Source organism: Balearica regulorum, chromosome 1 (assembly GCF_011004875.1).
Source record: "Balearica regulorum gibbericeps isolate bBalReg1 chromosome 1, bBalReg1.pri, whole genome shotgun sequence".
Lineage (NCBI taxonomy): Eukaryota > Metazoa > Chordata > Aves > Gruiformes > Gruidae > Balearica > Balearica regulorum.
This window is the reverse complement of record NC_046184.1, coordinates 185,411,881-185,432,399: the sequence shown is the minus strand read 5'-3', so window position 1 is coordinate 185,432,399 and position 20,519 is coordinate 185,411,881. Positions and strand designations below refer to the sequence as shown.

The 20,519-nt window shown below is 42.6% G+C and overlaps 1 pseudogene; it reads left to right on the top strand.

Annotated features, from left to right (window-relative positions):
* Window positions 1-15,145: 15,145 nt before the first annotated feature.
* On the top strand, window positions 15,146-20,123 carry LOC142604241 (C-type lectin 1-like; annotated as a pseudogene).
* Window positions 20,124-20,519: the final 396 nt, after the last annotated feature.

Below are 20,519 nucleotides of genomic sequence, written 5' to 3'. Positions count from 1 at the left end.
GCAGAGAGGGTGCACAGCAAGCTCACTACCATGGACTTCAGGAGAGAAGACTTTGGCCTCTTCAGGGATCTGCTTGGTAGAGTACAATGTGACAAGGCCCTGGAGGGTAGAGCAGCCCAAGAAAACTGGATACTATTCAAGGATCACCTCCTTCAAGCTCAGGAATGATGTATCCCAACAAAGAAGAAGTCAGGCAAAAATGCTCAGAGGCCCGCATGGATGAACAAGGAGCTCCTGGACAAACTCAAACACAAAAAGGAAGCCTACAGAGGGTGGAAGCAAGTGCAGGTAGCCTGGAAGGAATCCAAATAAATTGTCTGAGCATCCAGGGATCAGGGATCAGTCCAGAGGAGGGCCATGAAGATGACCAGAGGACTAGAGCACCTGTCCTATGAAGACAGGCTGAGAGAGTTGGGATTGTTCAGCTTGGAGGAGAGAAGGCTCTGAGGAGACCTTACAGCAGCCTTCCAATACCTGAAGGGGCCTACAGGAAAGCTGGAGAGGGACTGTTTACGAGGGAGTGTAGTAACAGGACAAGAGGTAATGGCCGTAAGCTGAAGGAGGGTAGATTTAGATGAGACATTAGGAAGACATTCTTCACTGTGAGGGTGGTGAGGTACTGGCACAGGTTGCCCGGAGAAGTTGTGGCTGCCCCCTCCCTGGAAGTGTTCAAGGCCAGCTTGGATGGGGCTTTGGGCAACCTGGTCTAGTGGAGTGTCCCTGCCCATGGCAGGGGAATTGGAACTAGATGATCTTTAAGGTCCCTTCCAACCCAAACCATTCTATGATTCTATGATTCTATGATTCAATGATTCTATAATTATGATTTTCATTCTCACATGGGTGAGCTATCCCTTGAGTAGTCCCACTGGAACTTTTGCATCAAAGTTTTTATTCTAAGAAAGAAGTTCTCCATCTGCCTCCTATTTTAGGACTGGTGGATCTGTCTGTATTAGACATCCAGGACAGTACTTGGACTAGGTCTACCTGTCTGTCTCCAAAGGAGAGCCAGTGCAATGCTACTTTCGAGTCTGACAGCATCACCACCTGCATCCTCACATGAATTCTCCCCTCTCCTCCAAAGCAGGTAGAAGTGGAAATGTCTTGAGAAAGTGAGGTGCCTTTTGTAGTTATTTTCTGAGATATCTCAGGGATGTCAATTCACAGATAAATCTATTTCCCAAACTAAGAAATAGACTACTTGCATGTTGGATGAACATTCATCAGATGGAAAGCGTGGGTAGAAATGTCATGTTTCTCTCCCTCCAGATATACCCACAGTGGCCTGGTAAAGGCTTATCTGCACTGAAGTCAAGTGTAAAGGCCTGAACAAGCTTCAGATGAAGTAAACCAAGTGCCAGTAATAGCTTATCTGTGACACCATCCTTAGAGAGCCAGCTCTCTACCTTACCCTTCTTTTTTTTACTCTGATAATTAAAAAAAGGAAAGAAAGCATTTCCAGCTTCACTCGCTCAAGGAACAGATGTTGCTACCAATGGGTTTAACAAAATTTCAGCAACCAAAACCTGTGAGTCATCTGGTTCATCCCCTTTAGTTCAGAATTAGTTTCAAGAATGCATTCATTAGCTCTTTCACAGTACAGCAAGCTTATCTTCCTGTAAAAGGGAGCAGCTGGGATAAAAAAAGGTATCAGTCTCTTAGTGCAAAAAGTAGAAGAGGTCTACAAGCCAGGACATGATTTTCTGTAATGCCTGAGAGATGTCTTGCACAATGTAAGTGCCACTGGAAATATCCTGGTAGTACAAGGATCTCTATCTCAATATTTATAAAGGTGCTAATAAATACTGTAAGCTATATCCTAACACAGTGTTTTAGAATGCAGAGTTTGACCTTCTCAGATAGATTTGGTTTTTTCTTCCTCATTTTCATACTGGGAATGTTACATCAGCCTGTGGGTTGTGTTGCATAACTGATAAGATTGTATAGGTCTATGTTACCAGGGAACAAGGTCACACACTGTATCTTTGATTATCTGAATGGCTCATTTGTTGGCTTGTCTCAGCCAGCTTTCTCCAAGACAAGGCTGCTCTAAAGGCCCTTGTGCAAGGCAGTGTGGACATTGTGGACCCTACCTAGCCTGAGGTTCAGAGGCTGGGCCCCTGGCCCTTTTTTTTTGTTTTAGCAGCATAGACACAGACCGTATTCAGACCATCTACCATGGCACCTAAGATAGGCTGAGATGATGCTTGTTAAGACATCCTTCATTGTCAGAAGAGCAATGAATGGCTCAGAGAGGTAGTAGACAGGGCTGCCAGACTCTTTGCAACCAGCAGACGTAAGAACTCAGTGGATGTGAGTAAGGATGTCACGATCTAGCCATAATGCCCAAAGTTACTATCTTTCACAGGCAGTCTGAAAGTGAAGCCTACTCCATTGACTACACAGGTAGTCAGAGTCTAACAACTGCTTACTACATCAGACTCAATCACACTTAACTTTAAGACCTGGATGGCATTTGGCACCTGTATCCTCCATGTCTTTCATTACAACATGGTCAAAAGCAGGCCCTGACCCTGAGAGGAGTGGCTGTGCAGTGTCATAGCTGTGGTCAAGTAAGATGATGTGCAGACATGTGATCCACCAGACATGGTAGGATGCTCACTGGTGTTAACACCTGCTGTAGAACAGGCTATGCATATGACGTCAAGCCTTCGTTGTAATACCTAATGCTGAAACTACAGATCATCCTTGGCCCCACGGCACCATGTCTGCTTTTAAAGTGATGCCCAGATCAAACATCTGAATCTCTGATGTATCCGTTTGATCTGAAGATTTCAAAATTACCTCCTCTCATTTTTGCTAAATTCACAAAACTGCATGTAAATTTTGTGCTGTATTAATTTGTTGCACTGCAGCAAGTTGAACAATAATTTCTTTCATGTATATAGCTGTTGTCCCTCCTTTTTATTCTACTGCATTTTCTTATTATTTTAAATTGTCCCTTTTATCATCAGATCCTCTGCTGGCTTTGATAACTTCAAGGAGGCCAAGTTTATAGGTTCTGCATCTTAAATCATCCATTTTCTCATTTTCTGAGTGCTGACTAAAGACTTCCATTCGCATTTACTCAAATTGTTATGAGTTTTTAAAATGTTCTTTAAAAAAAAAGTTTTCTAAAATAAAATGAAATTATTTCCTGCTGCTTCTGCTGGATTGAAACAGTCGTTTTGTTGAAACATATTATCCTGTTTAATTGCTTAGTTCCAATGCACATTATTGGTTTTCATATGAATATGATGGATTTGGTTTATTACTGTAATACTGGTGTCAGAGAGGTGTAAACCACTGTGACAGAGCAGGGAGTAAGGTCTTATGGATCAAATCAATAGACTTACCTTTGCCATCAGCTCTTAGAGGAGATTTTAGCCATGAGATATCTACTGAATTATTCTGGAAACTAGCAGCATGGATTCATGTGAGTTGTTTGTGCTGTGCTCCTCCATGCTATGGAGAGCTGAGAGCTTGTTTCACTTGTACACTCTGGCTCAGGTGCCATTTTTTAGCTTCTTCACACAATCCAGGGAAAAAGAGATTTTTATGTGTGTGTATATATATATATTTATATATATATATATTCCTCTTATCAGTCTCTACCTAATAGCTAAGACTATACTTTCCTAAAAAGCAGACCTCAGAGGATGTCTGGATGGAGACTGGGGTTGGGTTGTTCTTGTGCAGAACAGACTTCTACTCCCATGATACTTATTTCCACAAACTTTCTGTCCCTAGACAAAACATTTCTTCCTCTCCTTAATCATCCCCTCAGGTACAAAGAATTACATGTGAAGTATGTCTGATATTAGTATTTCATGAGGTCACACAGTGGTAGAAAAATACTTTCATGTCTTCAAAGCAGCCTTGGAGACTGTGTATAGAGACTCGCGGAATGCTGCTCATTTCACTGAGGAGCAATTTCAAAGAGTATTTTGACACCTAAATCTATTTATGAGACAGTGAAGGGATTAAACTACAAAATATAATCTGGTCATATCCAGATGTCTCCTCCCACACACACCTGGTTCCTACTGTAGCTCTAGGTAAATACAATATTAACTTTTGACTTCCTTGTGTGAAACTTGGTATAAGCCTATCCTGCGTTATATTATATAAACTTTTATGCTGTATCACTGGTGACAGAATCTGAGTACTGTTATTTGGTTGCCATGGCTGCCAAGAGATGGCTAGATTGCAATGGTAAAGGGATTTTATTTACATCTGCCCACACAGCATGTTGTTTTGTATCCTGGCCCAATACATATTTGCAGAAGATGGATTTACTTAGCTGGGATTTTGTGGGTGTACTTGGCAGTGGCGGAGAGGGACTGTACTCACCTCTGTATGACCATTTGGCCCTGAATTAGAAGTGACCTGAGACATTCCAGGGCACAATATCCTTTTTCTCTCCATGCGGTGATTTGGGACCAAAAAGCGAGAGGAACCGGAGCAGGTCAGCAGCAAGTGTGGCTTGGTGGGGAGCTGGGCATCAGGTGCAACCATACAATCTGAGCTGCAAACGAGGTAGCGAGGGAGACAAGGGAGATGCGTTTTAAGACAGTGTTGGGCCAGGAGCAAGTCCCCTGCAGCCCTGGAGTGCAAACTCCCCTCGTATAGGAAGACAGACAGATGCTGCCAGCATGCCACCAACCCCAACTCAGCGACAGCTCTGCCCCGAGTACGGTTGATGCAGGTCTGGCTGCACGGTCCCTACAAGAGCGGTCATCCTGTCGGGCTTTGTGAAAAGGGAAAATCGTGGCTTGCAGAGATGCAATTGCTGTAAACCATTTACTGGATGGAGTTTTTGAGAAAGGTGGAAGGTGTGTTGCCAGGAGACGGCAGGTGAAAGGAGCTCTGCTGCTGTGATTTACTAGATGGCTGGGTTAATGTGGGTGCTGCAGCTCACTAGATGGTCATTGTAATTTTTAATTAATAGTTAGGGCATCTAAATCTTTGCAGATGGGTGTTTTTTAAATTTGAATAAATGAATAAATACAGCTTTGAGGCTTGAGCCCAACACGGCATTTCCAAGTGCAATTCAGAGTTGGCAGGATAGCTTCCATTTTTGATTAGTGATAAATCTAATTGAGAAGGAATGGCTGACTTTCAGAGCTGGGACTGTATTACAAGCCATCTGAGGGTAGGAATCAGGCTAAATGAGCCTGATATAATGATTTATTTACAGCAACTCTGATACTTTTAGTAATCCATTATAATTGTATAGACAGAAGCTTCATTATCCCTTCACGTATCTGTGATCCCTTCAAGGTCTGGGGAGTTGCAGAGCAAGCCTACAAGGAGGGGAATATTCAGAAGGATTCATCCTGCAAGATGCTGAGTAGACTGTACCCTCAGCAGGCAGAACAAGGTACTCGTTTCTTCACATAATTTCCCCCTGTGAGTTATTCAAGTCAGTACAATATAATTGAATTTATTTTATTTAACATCTAATAAGGAAAGGTGGTTAATTTCTGTCAGATAATTAGAATAAATCTCTAATTGAATCAAAGTCAATGTAAGTAAATATTTTTATTAGGTTGTTAGCATGTTGTCTGAAAATACTCCTTTACATGTTCATAGCTATCTTAGTTTTGGGGAGGGAGCTGTTTTTAGCAACTACAAAATTAATTAAACTTGGAAGAATTAATTTATTCTTTTGGAAAGCATGTATGTATGTATTTACTTATTTATTTAAATTTAGAAAAGCTGGATCTCTTTTTTTGACTCAAGCCTATACATTTTTTGAGAGAAATGGGGGCTGTATCATAATAGCATATCACACCCTATCTGCCTTCTGAAGTAAGATTGCACTTTCAAACTCAAAGGTTTTCCTTGGAAAAACTGAGGAGTTTTTTTAGTTGAAACCCCAATTCTCTGCATAACAACCCAGAGGGAACCTTTTTGACTAACTGTAGTTGGGCCAATTCAGTTTGCAGAAAAAGTGCCAGCTAGTGCAACCCTTAGGTATGTTCCACTCAGTTCAACAGCAGCAGCAAAAAAAGGCATCAGCAGTGCTGGCTTTGTGCTGCCTAAGCCCAACATGCTTCTGCCAGGAACAGCTGTACCCCATCTTCTGTTTTATCTCTTCCTCTGGTAGATAGTCCATTGAGTGCACATACTAACAGTGAAAGAAGGTTTGAAACCTCACCAAAGTGCAGGGTTCCTTTGCTTCATCCCCATCCTTGTTGTTTTTCAAGAGAATGAGGTAGGTTGATGTGTTGTTCAAGGGTTCCAAACATAGGGTAAGGTCACTGGTGCCCAGTCTGAGGCTGGAGAGGTGGGATGAAGAGTCTTAATTGTTCCTTGCTTGTTTCAGGTAGAAACATGGTTTTTAAGTTGTTGTTAAAGGGATAAAAGTTCCCCAGGGACTGGAGGAGCAGAACAGCCAGTTAGCATGTTTATCTATCTGCCAAGCCTAAGTAGCACATTGAAGCACATTGAAGACTCTGAACTGGGAGCAAATAGAATGAAGTACTACTTCTACAGCTACAGATGACTGGGAGAGCAGAGGGAAAGCAAAAAACACTGGTCTCATTCAAGTAATTCTCCTTCAAATCAAAAATAAAGCAGGTCAGCAGAAACCCCAGAAAGCAGAGAGGAGCATTTCAAATGTGCCCCATGCAATGATACTCTGCATCCCACATTAAAGTCTGAGAATCTGGCAAAGCATTCTGGCTTTGGACACATAACTACATCAGGTGCCTTTAAAAATCCCAGCCTAAACCATTGCCATGGCCAGATGGGAGCAGTTTTGTGATGTCTTTTGTAAGCCATTTCTGGACTGTTCCAATCACAGATCTGTCTTTTCCCTTCTCACTCAGTTCAGAAAAAACAACCTGGATTCCTTCTTTTTGTTTTGGTTTGATTTTTTTATTTTGTTTTAAGCAAGGATACATTTTAATGCTTTAACATGGATGTAGGGGACAAGAATACACCATGTGCACCTGGTAGGACTTAATCTACATGAATTCGTGGATGTTGATAGGACAAAGGCAAATAATACAGGTTAATACCACTTTAATAGTATGTCCACCAGAGACAGAGTAAGACTCCAACAGAAAGTGATGGTCAGAGAGAAGCTATCAGTTTTCTTTTCCTGAGATCTTTATGTCTGTACAACCCTTTTGATTCACACCCAGCTGAACCCTTTAACTGAGATGCTCTTTCTAGCTGATAGTGTCCTGTGGGATCTCTCACAAGCATGGTCCAGGAAGGAGAGATAAAAACCTGAATTCTTCATGGGTAATGTGACCTGGATGACAGGTGGGGGAAATGAAAATAAATCTGTTGTCAGATGAATATACTTGCAGTCCATTGCTGCTGCCCCGATGGATGGCAAGGCCACATATCCCTAAAAGTGAAGAGTTCATGCAGGAGAAGCCTCCTGCAACACATAAAAGCTAGCTTAACCACAGACGCAGCAGCACCGGTCAAAGCATCATAATGTTGTAAAACTGACTGGCATTTGCCAAGTGTGAATGATGGAGTCTGAAGGTACCATTCGCAATTAAAAGCTGGAGTTGCTGAGCCTTCTGTTGGCAGTCAGCATCTCCTGGTGACATGGCACTACTCCTGCTGGGATTACTGGGGGCAGCAGCAATCCTGTCTGATATATCAGGGTTATGGGCTCAGACAGGGGAAGGATCAGCATCTCCCGCTTTCTTTCAGTGCTCTATAGACCAAAGTCTCATCCTAGAAATCTAAGTGGTGCAACCCATGTTGGCATTGTCCTAAAATAATCTTTAGTTGTCTGGGACCTAATCATCCCTGGGTGATACTAAAACCTTTGGTATTTGTTGAACTCATGCTGCGCTTGGGAATGCCATTGCATATGTTCAGGGGGTGCTGTCAGTTGCGTTTTCAGGAAAAGGCTGCAACCCTACTTTAATGGTACCACAAAGCCCAGGATTCCCAGCTTTCAAGGAGCTGCAGAATATGGAGACAAAAGACATAATGTCTGAATAGAGACCACAGCTACCAAGCAAGTTGGTGAACAGGACTAATAGCCCATTGGTACACCTACTCTCTAGCTATCTGTGTTTAACACTTCTGTGGTTAGTGCCTGCAGAAAGGGACAGTCATTTTCTCAGTGAAGAAATCCACGTAAAAAGCAGGAAGCATATTGTCTGCACCTGATGGTGTGGTCATAATCTCTGCTGAGAAGGGCACAGTTCAGTAGCCATAAGCTTCCTGAGGTCCTCTAGCCTCTGTGTGTGCGGTGATCGCATGTCCAGTAAACATCTCTTCATAAGTCCCTCCAACCCCAACTTTATCCTCCAGGCTCTGATTGATTGCTTCAGGTTACAGATGTGCATAGCATCGCCATCAGGCACTTACACAGTGAGCTCTGCTGCTGGAAGTTGAGCTCATATCGGTGGTACAGGTGGTAAAGTTTCATGGTGCTGTAGAGACAGCACTTCTGCCCTTGCTTCAGGACCCAGCAGAGAAAGGCTGCACATATAGCAATTTGTGAACAAGAGGACTGAATTTGCATCTGATTCAAAAGTAATTTCACATGGCTTTGAAAGGGTTTTGGTTTTTGGTTGGGTTTTCTATTTTTTCCTTCTCCTTCCACTGTTCTCTCACAGAGAGATTTTATTAAATGAAGTAGGGAATAAAAACAGGGAAAAAATAAGAGTAAGGGTTATATGGGAACATTTTAACCATTTTAAACCACTAAGAGCATATTTCCATGTTGCAATGCTTGTTAGAGACCCCCTTTGTTACCTCCAAAAGGATTCATACTTTTGGATGGCAGATGGCAACAGCCTGAATAATGGCAGCTCAAGGTCTCAACGTGTAGAGTCATGCCAGTGCAGCTCTTCACCTGCTGGGGACTATGAGCCCAAGGATGGGGCCAGGAAGAAAGATACAATAAAGCATTTTTGCCATTTTTTATTAATGTTAGTAAAGCTGCGAGTTCCTTAAATTCAGTTGTTGACTTCTACAGGTGAGCACAGTAATGACTGAATCTTTGCTGGCTTACACAGTTGGGAACAAAAGCTTGGGAAGTGTACACCAGATTTAGAAATATTCTGCTGGTCTTGAACACTGAGCATAAATGGGAAAGATGCAAAAGGAGGAGAAGGATATTGAATTACACCAATAAACCCCTCCAGCTGGAAAAGCTCAAGGAATGTGTAGAGATTTCTTGGAGTCAGAAATTAGTTCTTTAAAAGATGTACCAGAAGTAATGAGATAAGATAATGAAGGGATGAGTCTGTCTCCCTTTTTGCCTCCATTAAAAAAAAAAAAAAAAAAAAAAAGACAAGTGGATGGGGGACAGTAGGAGGACTTGTAGAAACGGCAGGGGCTAGCCTGCATCTGCTCCACTCCAGTAACAAAGCCCTTTTGGACCTGAAGTATCACAGTATCTCCATGAGATCACCCCTGGAGCCCTTCCCAATCACATCCACTGCATGGGCAAGGACCCAAAAATATGCAATCCTTTTGTCTCCCCTTCCCTCAAAGATTCTCTTCCATCGTCTGCTTTTTCTCTCCATCTTGCACTCAGCTTTTCAGCCATCTTGAGACTGACTGTACTGCAGCCAACAGGCTGAGATGTTATGAGCCATCCAGAGATGCACAGACTGAGAAAGATCTGTAAAAAAAAAAAAAAAAGAGCAAGAGAGCGGGCTGACCAGGCCACACAGTTAACTGGGGAAGGGAGCCAGCAACCAGAGCTGATAGCTGTTGTGGCTGACCTGCCAGCCCAAAGCATCCATCTGTGACTGACCATCTGCCTTGGATCCTGCAAGCATCAACAAAACACCCTATTTTTCCCCAGCTCTGCTCTCCTTTCTCTCCTCCCTCCTCTTATGTCTGTCCATGACTGGCCAACGAACAGGGAAAGCGGCATTTCAGAGCAGAACAGCAGTAACTGTGGCCTCTCATTTGCCGGGATTGTTTGACCAGGTGGTGATATCTGTACACGAGCACACAGAGCTGTATAGGGTTACTTCAGCAGGTAACCTCCTTGCCCACAGGAAATTAAGGTGTGGGGAAGTACCAGCTGCTTATAACAGCGTCTGGTATGACATATTAGCAGGATATGGCAGGACGTAGGACAAATACAATGAGACATGACAGAAAGGTCACTGAAAGGAGAAGTTCTTACTTAAACAAACAAAGCTGCTCATTTTGAGCTTTGTGCCATTGAATCCTGTCATTTTAAATTATATCATATTATTTTGTTTGGAAATAAGGGCAGCATGGGCATAGGAGTCGCTGGTGAGGAGAGATGTTCATATTGAGGAGGAATATAAAGAAAGGGGCAGCCAAAGAAGGCTGGAAAGACAGAGAAAGACAGAGACAAAGCAGAGTCCATTTAAAGTGAGGCGATCCTACCTGATTTCAGCCCAGTGTGTATTCAAAGCTTCTTGTGGCGCTTATCAAATGCTGCCCACTGAGAAAGACTCTGATGAGCATTTCTCCCCTATTTCTTTGTTAGTGAAACTGCTTTTAATAGCCACAGCAGTGCATGTTGCTGCTTAATGCACGGAGCCTGCTGTTTGCCTACACAGCCACCCAAGTTGGTAGCATTAAATTCACAGCGCTGTGCTTTGAGTTACCTTGCAGAATGAAAGACTTCATATATAAACCAAACTCTATTCAGCTCTGACTCACTCTCACTTTTCCACAGGAGATAGTAGTAATATTAAATTCTATTTCTCCACAGGAACAGTATCATTTCCATTCTGTTGACAAATATCCTAGCAACACATGGGTAGAGGAAGAAGAGACAGAAAGTGTGACAGAGAGCTCTGGGCACTGATCTAAGTGTTTTGCACCACCTCAACCATTGCACTGCTGTTTCTTCTGGATGACCACATCTTCGCTGTTTTGCAGTGCATCTGACTGCTCTGACTCTCCCTGTGAAATCCCTGCCCAGCCTTCAAAAACCATCTCTGCATGGACACATAGGGCTGCTGAGAGCTGGAGTGCAAATGAGTAGCATCATGCATCCTAACATCAGGCAGAGAATTTGGGAAGCAGAACATGTCCATGATATGAGAACCAGACAGCAAACAGACATCTTCATGAAGCAGAAGGAACAGACCCAGCAAAATCTTACGAAAATATTTTGTGATTCAAACAAGCCAGCTTCAGCTGTGCTAATAAGGCAGAGGCAGAACATTTCATTTAAGTCCTAATGAAATGGAATTACAGTGTCCCGCTGACTTTCATCGGGGGCGGGGGGGGGTTGTGGGCTGTGAAGTCTGTTGAAAAAGAAGAAAAGCTTTTATAGGTATGTCAGTGATCAAAGGAAGACTGAGGAAAATGTAGGCCCTCTCCAGAGGGAAATGGGAGACCTGATTACCCAGGATATGGAGAATGCTGAGGTACTCAATGACTTTTTTTTTTGCCTCAGTCTTTACCAGCAAGTGCTCTAGCCACACCACCCAAGTCGCAGAAGGCAAAGGCAGGGACTGGGAGAATGCAGAACTGCCCACTGTAGCATAAGATCAGGTTTGAGACCATCTAAGGAACCTGAAGGTGCACAAGTCCATGGGACCTGATGAGATGCATCCATGGGTCCTGAGGGAACTGGCAGATGAAGTGACTAAGCCACTCTCCATGGTATTTGAGAAGTCATGTTAGCCCAGTGAAGTTCCCACTGACTGGAAAAGGGGAAACATAACCCCCATTTTTAAAACGGGAAAAAAGGAAGACCTGGGGAACTACAGGCCAGTCAGTCTCACCTCTGTGCCTGGCACGGTCACAGAGCAGATCCTCCTGGAAACTATGCTCAGGCACGCGGAAAATACGGAGGTGATTGGTGACAGCCAACACAACTTCATGAAGGGCAAATTGTGCCTAACAAATCTGGTGGCCTTCTATAATGGGGTTACAGTGTTGGTAAGATAAGGGAAGACTGATGGACTACCTGGACTTGTGCAAAGCATTTGACGCTGTCCCGCATGACATCCTTGCGTCTAAATTGAAGAGACATGGATTTGACAGATGGACCACTCGGTGGATGAGAAATTGGCTGGATGGTCACACTCAAAGAGTTGTGGTCAATGGTTCAATGTCCACGTGGAGATTAGTGACGGGTGTTCCTCAGGGGTCGGTACTGGGACCAGCACTGTTCAACATCTTTGTTGGCTTGAGAGGTGGGCCTGTGCAAACTGCATGAAGTTCAACAAGGCCAAGTGCAAGGTCCTGCACATAGGTTAGGGCGATCCCAAGCACAACTACAGGCTGGATGGAGAATGGATTGAAAGCAGCCCTGAGGAGAAGGACTTGGATGTATTGATTGATGAAAAGCTCAACATGAGCCAGCAATGTGCACTCGCAGCCCAGAAAGCCAACTGTATTCTGGGCTGCATCAAAAGAAGTGCGACCAGCAGGTCAAGGGAGGTGATTCTGCCCCTCTACTCCGCTCTTGTGAGACCCCACCTGGAGTACTACGTCCAGCTCTGGGGGCCCCAGTACAAGAAGGACATCGAGCTGTTGGTGAGAGTCCAGAGGAGGGCCACGAAGCTGATCGGAGGGCTGGAGCACCTCTCCTGTGAGGATAGGCTGAGAGAGCTGGGGTTGTTCAGCCTGGAGAAGAGAAGGCTCCAGGGAGATCTAATTGTGGCTTACCAGTACCTGAAGGGGCCTACAAGAAAGCTGGAGAGGGACTGTTTACGAGGGAATGTAGTGACAGGATAAGGGGTAATGGGTTTAAGCTAAAAGAGATTTAGATTGGATGTTAGAAAGTCTTCACTGTGAGGGTGGTGAGGCACTGGCACAGGTTCCCAGAGAAGCTGTGGCTGCCCCCTCCCTGGAAGTGTTCAAGGCCAGGTTGGATGGGGCTTTGGGCAACCTGGTGTAGTGGAGGGTGTCCCAGCCCATGGCAGGGGGGTTGGAACTAGATGATCTTTAAGGTCCCTTCCAACCCAAACCATTCTATGATTCTATAATTGAAAATCTTGAAAAACTAAAAATCACGTTTTTAGATGTGATCCCTGAACCCATGTAACTTTCTGTATCATTTTACCACAAATGTAGTACCAAATGAGTGAGTGAGACTTGAACTTTCCAGTAAGTATTGCAAGATATTCATAGAAATATTTTTAATTCACAGTCTGAAACCCTACTGCTGAGAATTAATTCCATCGAGTCAGGAGAAAGATGCATACAACATGGCTTATACATCTGCATGAATATTTGGAATACAGCTGTTCACAAAGAGCTGACAAGCCAAGGATTATTTGTCAAAAGTGTGCAGTGAATCGTACCAGGTAATGAACGCATTTGGGATGATCATGGTTAATTCACAGGTTATTCAAGAACAAAACAAAGAGGCCATGAAATGCATCAGCACCTGTAGGAATTATACATCTAGCTGCAGTGGAGAGATTGCTGTTTTGCAAATGGCAAGCACTTGGAAATGATGTCTTTTAAAAATATTTTGTGGTGAGACTGAAGAGTGGGTAGGAAACTCTGGTCACTTATTTCCCCTTGTTCTGCAGGATGAGCACAACAACCCTCATCCACTGCTGCTCATCACAAAGGACAGAGAATGCATCTTCCATTGTATTACTTGAAAGACAAAACAGCTTTCTGAAATCAAGTGCAGTTTTGCAGACAGTACATCAAGAAGCTCATCTAGAAGCTTCCTGGTGTGATTTTAGATCTCAGTCTCCTGCGCTGTCTGTAAGAGGCATCTACAGATGTCTTGGGGACATGCCCCGGCGCCAAATTCCAAAAGAGTGTCCCAAAAAGCTGCTAGACACTTAGACCCTGGTGACTGTTGAGCAAGCTCTTGAAAACCACCCACACTGCTCATCTTAGGGAAGACCTGGATTCTGGTCTGTGGTGTCTGTAAAAATTATGTCCTCACCAAAACATATCCCACCTCCAATTAAGAGTCAAGAGTAATTTTAAGGAGCAGATTTCTCTGGGCTTTGTAGTATATTTGTAGCCTGTGTTTGTACAGAGGAAGAATGGAGGTCATTTGAGCCCCTTTAGTAAATATTTGGTTTTTAAATAACTGCATCAGTGCAAATGTGCACTATGCGTCAGTGCTTTTTTAAGGCACCGTGGAAATTATTTGTTGTACAGAGGATGTTTGAACACGATTTAAGAAATGGGTAGAAGCCTATGTAAATTTAATAGAGCTTGAAAAGCTTCTCAGCTCTGTTCCATAACATTTTACCCAGCAAACCTCAATATTGGCATGATGTGAAAATCTTCTCCCCAAGGGACAGTTTATGCAAAGTCTCTGTTAGGTGTTGCCTTCCAGCCGATACAGGGATGAGCAAGCACCTATCCACACCACAATAAACAAAATAAAAACATAAATGAAATGTCCATGTGCACACCTATGTAGCCTCAGAAAACAACTTTACAGTGCTGGCTGATATGCTGGGGTGATGGCTGTGTCTCATACTGCCTCCCATTCTGAGACAGGAATTTGCCCTCTGGACCCATATGATTTTTCAGTGAATTGTTCAGATTAAAGGCCTGATACTCAAAGACACTTAAAGCAATCTACACAAAGGTATTAGGAAGACCAGATCCCACCTGCATCTGAGGAAAAGCACTTGTACAACAAAAGCTTTCAGGTATAATACTGGAAGTGGTTTCATTTCCCAGAACAAAGAACCATGCTGGCAAAAGCTGGCAAAATATAAATATCTCAAGGACAAAGATTTCTCTCCCTGCACAGAAAAGGAAGAAGGAATAAAGGAGAAGAAGAGCACACGTCCATAAAACTGGTATCTCTCTCTTCTTTACCATATCTTTTCTCAGATCCCTCTCAGTTTATTAGTAAGGGAGTGGGTTTTAATATTTGCATATTTTTAATACCTCTTCATAGCTGTTACGCATATGTGTATGGGAGTGTATATATGTGCACATACATATGTATCTATGCATTATACATACACATCCATAAGTGTATATTATATGTAGAAACACATTTATACATACCTACAACTTTCTGTCCTATAGAGGTATTGCTTTTGTTTGTATCTATTCTTTATGCCTTTTCTACCTCTTTACTAGTACGGATGTAAGTTTTACACACAACACATATGATTTCAACATCTTTTACGCAAGTGTCAATCCACAGCCACTCTAATGATTGAAATTAAATCACTCTGGGGGTTTCTCGTGACACAGTGAAGATCAAAATATGGGCAAATTGGGACTGTTTTTGCCTCCGTTGCCAGCACAGACCCGCTTTGCAGTTACTAAGGCAGAAGATGTAAGGGTGGTTTTTTTTATAAATGTGAAATGAATTCAATGTTATCTTGACCTTTTCAGAAAAGTGCTGAGGAAAGAGTAGAGGTTAGAGACACTGCGTGTGACCTTGCCCCAGTGCCAGCTTCCTTCTTGCAAAGCTCTGCACAGTGTCATTACTTCCTATGATTTATCTGTCCAAACTAGATCCTGTGGTTTATCTGAGCCTATCTCTCAAACCCAGAAGCCAAGCAATTCCCGTGACAGGGACTCCCTGCATGAGGATGGGTTGCTTTAAGGGTCACAGGGGATGCCAAGAGAAGGTGGAGACTTCCCCTATGTGTTGTTGAAGTTGTATATGAGGAGAAACACATGACAGCCAGCCAAGGCAGAGCCAATTGTGCAATCAGCTTGGCTTGACTAGTCTTTGGTGGCATGACACTCTATCAGGGTAGAGAAACCATGACCTCTGTGTTGCATCCTGTCCTGTCTTAGAAGAGAAATGCTATGCAACATGCTGGTCATTTCTGTTGGTGGAGCCACAAGCAACCCTATAGCTGACCCCACTGCTTGGGATGGTCTGAGATCCCAAAGCACTCAGAGCTGAAATTGTAATGCTGTGAATCTCGTTGTAGGAAGCAGAAAAGAGAGGATGGGAGCAGGAGAATATTTATCGTACCTTCCTCCTCCTTTTTTGTCTGGACTCATGCCAAGCACATCTGGCCAAAGAGAGGGGAAATGTGGTTTCCACAAGACGAAACTTTGAATAGATACAAGCAGTTTCTAAGGAGACCTGCTCTATAATTGTAGAGGAAATTACAAGCTGAATCATCTGTGGTTTGGGGAGAGAAATCAATGATATTTTGTAAGTTGAACCCAACTGTGCTGACTACTTACCAAGAAGGAAACTGGAAAGAAATCAATTCCAAGAACTTTCAACAAAAATCCATCTTAATTCAGGTCTGACAGATCTGTTTTGTTCTCCTTCTCTAAAGGAACACGATGCACCAGCCTGAAATCCCTATTGCTGTTGCAGAGACAGGATCTTCCCAGCAAAGATGGGCTAATATACTATACTCCAGGCCTGCCAAACCACTTGCTGCCGAGTCTTGGGAATGCAGAAAGGTCCCCACACCTTTCAGGGCTGGCCTGCTGAACCTCATGATGTCTCTCGGGGGGCCAGATCCAAAGCAGAATCCGCAAACTGTGATGCATTGCATCATGTATTGAAATAGATTGCTGAAGCACAGCTGCACCAACTGGACCCTGTAATGACAGCAGCAAACTAATTCTGCTTATAACCTAAATGGCATCTGACTCCTAAATTACTGCTCTTCATATGCTGATGCTTTACACATTTTAACTTTTTTCTTTTTTTTTTTTTTTTTGGAAGACAAGGGGAAAAAAGCGAGACCCTGAGTATCTACTAGCATTTGCCCTTCATTTTGTAGTTTTACTTCACCGAATGTTCCTGCAGAATGCTGAACTCAGCTCAGTTAAATTAGAAGAGATAATAGGGAGATAAGACTCTATCTTCTGGAAAGATGAGTGAGACTTTCCTTTTGTGTTTACTCTATGTTTCTTTCTGGTGTTGAGAACTCCACAGTCAAACACTGCAATGCCTGGTTCTTGCCCCTGATCTTTGGCAGACTTAATCCTGCATGTAGTGTAATTCCTAATGCATCTCATGAGGATTCATTCGCAAGACAAAATTGCCAAAATCTGTGTCAGAAAGGCTGGATTAGTTACAAAGGTCGCTGTTACTTACTCAGAAAAGAATGACATGGACACAAGCTGAGGTACTGGCTTCTTCAAAACAGGAGTATTCATAATTTCTTCTCTACTTCCCACAGTTGTCTGTCTTATACCTGAGTCTTTTTTCCTCCTTTTCTGCTTCTGCCCTTGTGTACCAGTGTTGACCAAAAGTTCCTGATATTCAGCTCAGTGCTGCTGGTGAGGTTAGTTGCACTCTGCCTTGCCACAGGACACACTCAAGTAGCAACAAATCAACTCCTGTTTGGAACTTGGACTTTCTGAAGCGTCTATTCCTTCCTCATGTCATCCTGCCTCTCTTATTATGTCAAGGGTTTTGAGCATAGGTTTATTTTCCTCATGTGTTAAAATAAGGCCACACCAGTGAAGAGAAGTCAAGGAGGTTCCTTGCGATCCTTGACTGTAACAGGACAGAAAGTTGTTGGATTATAGTTGAGAGGTTTCTCCCTCTGACTCCCACACAACTCACAGCATGATGTCTACCAGGCTGGACCTTTCTCTATGATTTATCAAACCTCTTGTGAATAGTGAACCCTTTTTCATCTTCACAAGAGATACTTGCTAAAAGATTCTGACTTCACCTTGCTACCTGCTCAGATTATACCAGGTGAGCCTTTAACTTGAAGCCCTGTACCAAAAATACTTGCTGTATCTTTCAGAAGCTAAACACAAATGCTTCCATAAATGTTTGCCTTGGGGTGCCATATTCCTCTTGAGCCATGTCTACAAGAGTGTATGAAATTTAAATGCCTCAGGATGGTGAAGAGTTTTCCCCTGAGCCTCAACACCAGCACAACGCGTGCTCTTGCTTCAAGGCTCAGATGAAAGAGTACGCTTCCCTGCCAAATGCAAACTCTTGAGGTCTCAGCCTGTTTGGAGACACTCAGAGTGGAGAGCTGCCCCTGTCTATTCCATTTCCAAGCTCGCTGGGGACCCAAGAAAGCAGCACTGTAAACAGCATCCTTTTGGACAAGTTCTAATCTCTCCATTTCTGCTTACCTATCTTCTTATACTTCTTCTTTTCACTGTAAGGTTCATTTTGCCTAACTTTAGCCGTCAAAAGGGTGGAGGGACCTAGGCTGTGCTGTTCAGCAGGGTCGTCCAGTAACGGCCACTTCATCCTACCTCCCCTCAATGCCTTTCTTATACTGGGTGTATGACAGTCTGAAAATACCTCCTGTTCTCTACTGGCCGTACAGAAAAACCATGTAATTGCTTACACTACAGGCCCAACTTGCAATCACAGAATAGCTATTTGAATTGCGCTGTTCAGGTTTTTGCCTTTTTTTGAGCAAGCATTCCCTTTGAAACTGCAAGCTTTCCATGGATTTCTCTGTCACTTCACATTTCCACCTCTATTAGATTTCCCTTTCTCGGACTTTCATTTGTGGCCCTGTCCCTTTTTAATAGCCAATTATTTTTCCACATTTTTCTTTGCTTACCTCTTATTCACAAAGCTCTAGCCATTTCACATGTCCTATGTTTAACCCTCTCTACTGTGCAGAAAACCTGCTGGACTGATAGAGGTCCCCTAACCAGCATTGCCAGTGCAGATGAGAATGAATTCCTTCATAAACTTGCTCAGGGGCAGAAAGAAACCCAGTTTTGGAGAGGGGGAGCTTGCCAAAAGGCAAGTGTTCGATGACCAGAAATGAAAACAAATGTTAGTTGAAAGAACTTTATGACTCAACTGATCAAAAAATTCTACTATAAAAAATGTTTTTGTTTTCAAGTGAATAGTTTCTCTTTGTAGCCATGGAAATTCTTTTCAGTCTCAGCAAAACTAAAGAGTCATCAAAAACTCCTACATTTATCTTTCAATGGTTTTGGGGGTTGGTCATGGAAGAAGATGAGAGTTTTAGGAAAAAAAAGTTGAAGTGATAAACTCTGGTCAATGTCATATTCCAATTATATCATCTGAAGTAGGAAAGTTGAGGTGCAAATCTCAGGGGAGAAGCTGTATCATGGATAGTAAGTTCTCTGTTTAATCTCTGTTTAGCAGAATGTCAGGTCACTAGCCTAGACTTGGTGTTGTAAAAAGCTTGCATGTATATTTTCATTCATTCTTTTAATGAATTAATTTGCTGCATCTTCCTACTTCCAAATATTCCAGCCAATGAACCTACCAGAGCTATTGCTGATACGGTGAATTTAGAATTAGCATTGTAAAATAGTAAAAGCAAGTGAATTTCAGCTTTGTAAATGCATGTTGGAAATAATAGAAAATTGATTCTGTAAGTTTTACCCATATAACAGGGCACAACAATGACCTGTGTGTCCATCCTGAATGTCTCAAATTCTGAATGTCACCTACCTGCAATGAATTACTCATGAGTGGTATAGTCTATTCCAAATAACAAATATATTCGAGAAAATTACAATTTATTTGAGGACAATTCATGAAGAGAGGATGAGGTGAAATTAATCTAATATGGAATTAAAAATGAATTATTCATGCAGCTCTACAGGACAATGAAATCCCCACAAGCAATAACCATATCAATGTCCATGTGGAAAGGGGCCTCCAATCAGTCCTTCTTCTATCCCAGCAAATATAAGCATACCAAACTGCTTTCAGAATGTGATAGCAACTTACAGTTTCTGTTAATCTTCTGGAGTTATTTTTTTTGCCTGCAGGGATCATTTTTGAAATGGACTGATGGATCTCTGACAACCTTTATCCAGAGGCCTCTGTTATCCCTTTTCAGAGCTGTTGGAGGACTAGTTAACAACCTGTTTAACATAAAAATTTGTCTGACCGTGAATTTTGGAGGTAAGAAAAACCTGGGATGATTTACAATCCACATAATATACCCTGCCCTTGAACCTCTGCCATCCCTGTGGGATGAGTATTTCCAGGATTAGCTAGAGAAAACATCATCTTATTAAAACATTGCCCAAAGCTGCAATGTACATACTATGGAAACATAACTTAAAAGAGAATTGGATTTCCAGAGTCTGAGCTGAGATTGAATGATTTCATGTCAGGAGTGAAACAGTTCCCTTTTCACATCTTCTTGTTTTCCTTTGTGATCTCTCTTTTTCTTTGTTTCCAGGCAGGGGTGAACGGGATGGCTCTCCCTATCGCAAGAGGCTACCGTTCATCTGCGTTTACAAACCACAACTGATGCACCCTTAACCTGTCACTGAACCACTGATGAAACCTGACTGGCTGCTCTGGGACTTGGAATAGAGTTCAGCTGCAGTCCATTAGTGCAGAAAAATCTTTTGCATGGAAAAATCAAGATCTTATACTAAAAAAGCAGAGCTATTATAGCTTTTCTGTTTTGTGGACATTATTGTGACAATGTTCTTGTAGACTATGTTTAAATGATGCTGTAAGAATAAATTCTGATTAGATTTGAATGCTTGATGAAATCAGCATACCATTTAGATTTTCCACAGGGTGTTCAAGAATATTCGTAAGAGCTCTTTAATTATTAAATAATTACAAATCACTCATTAAAACATTATTCATTTCACCATTTAATCATGCCAAGTCATACATTTTAAACCCTAGAATTTTTCCTTTCTTAGTGCCAGATAGATCCAAG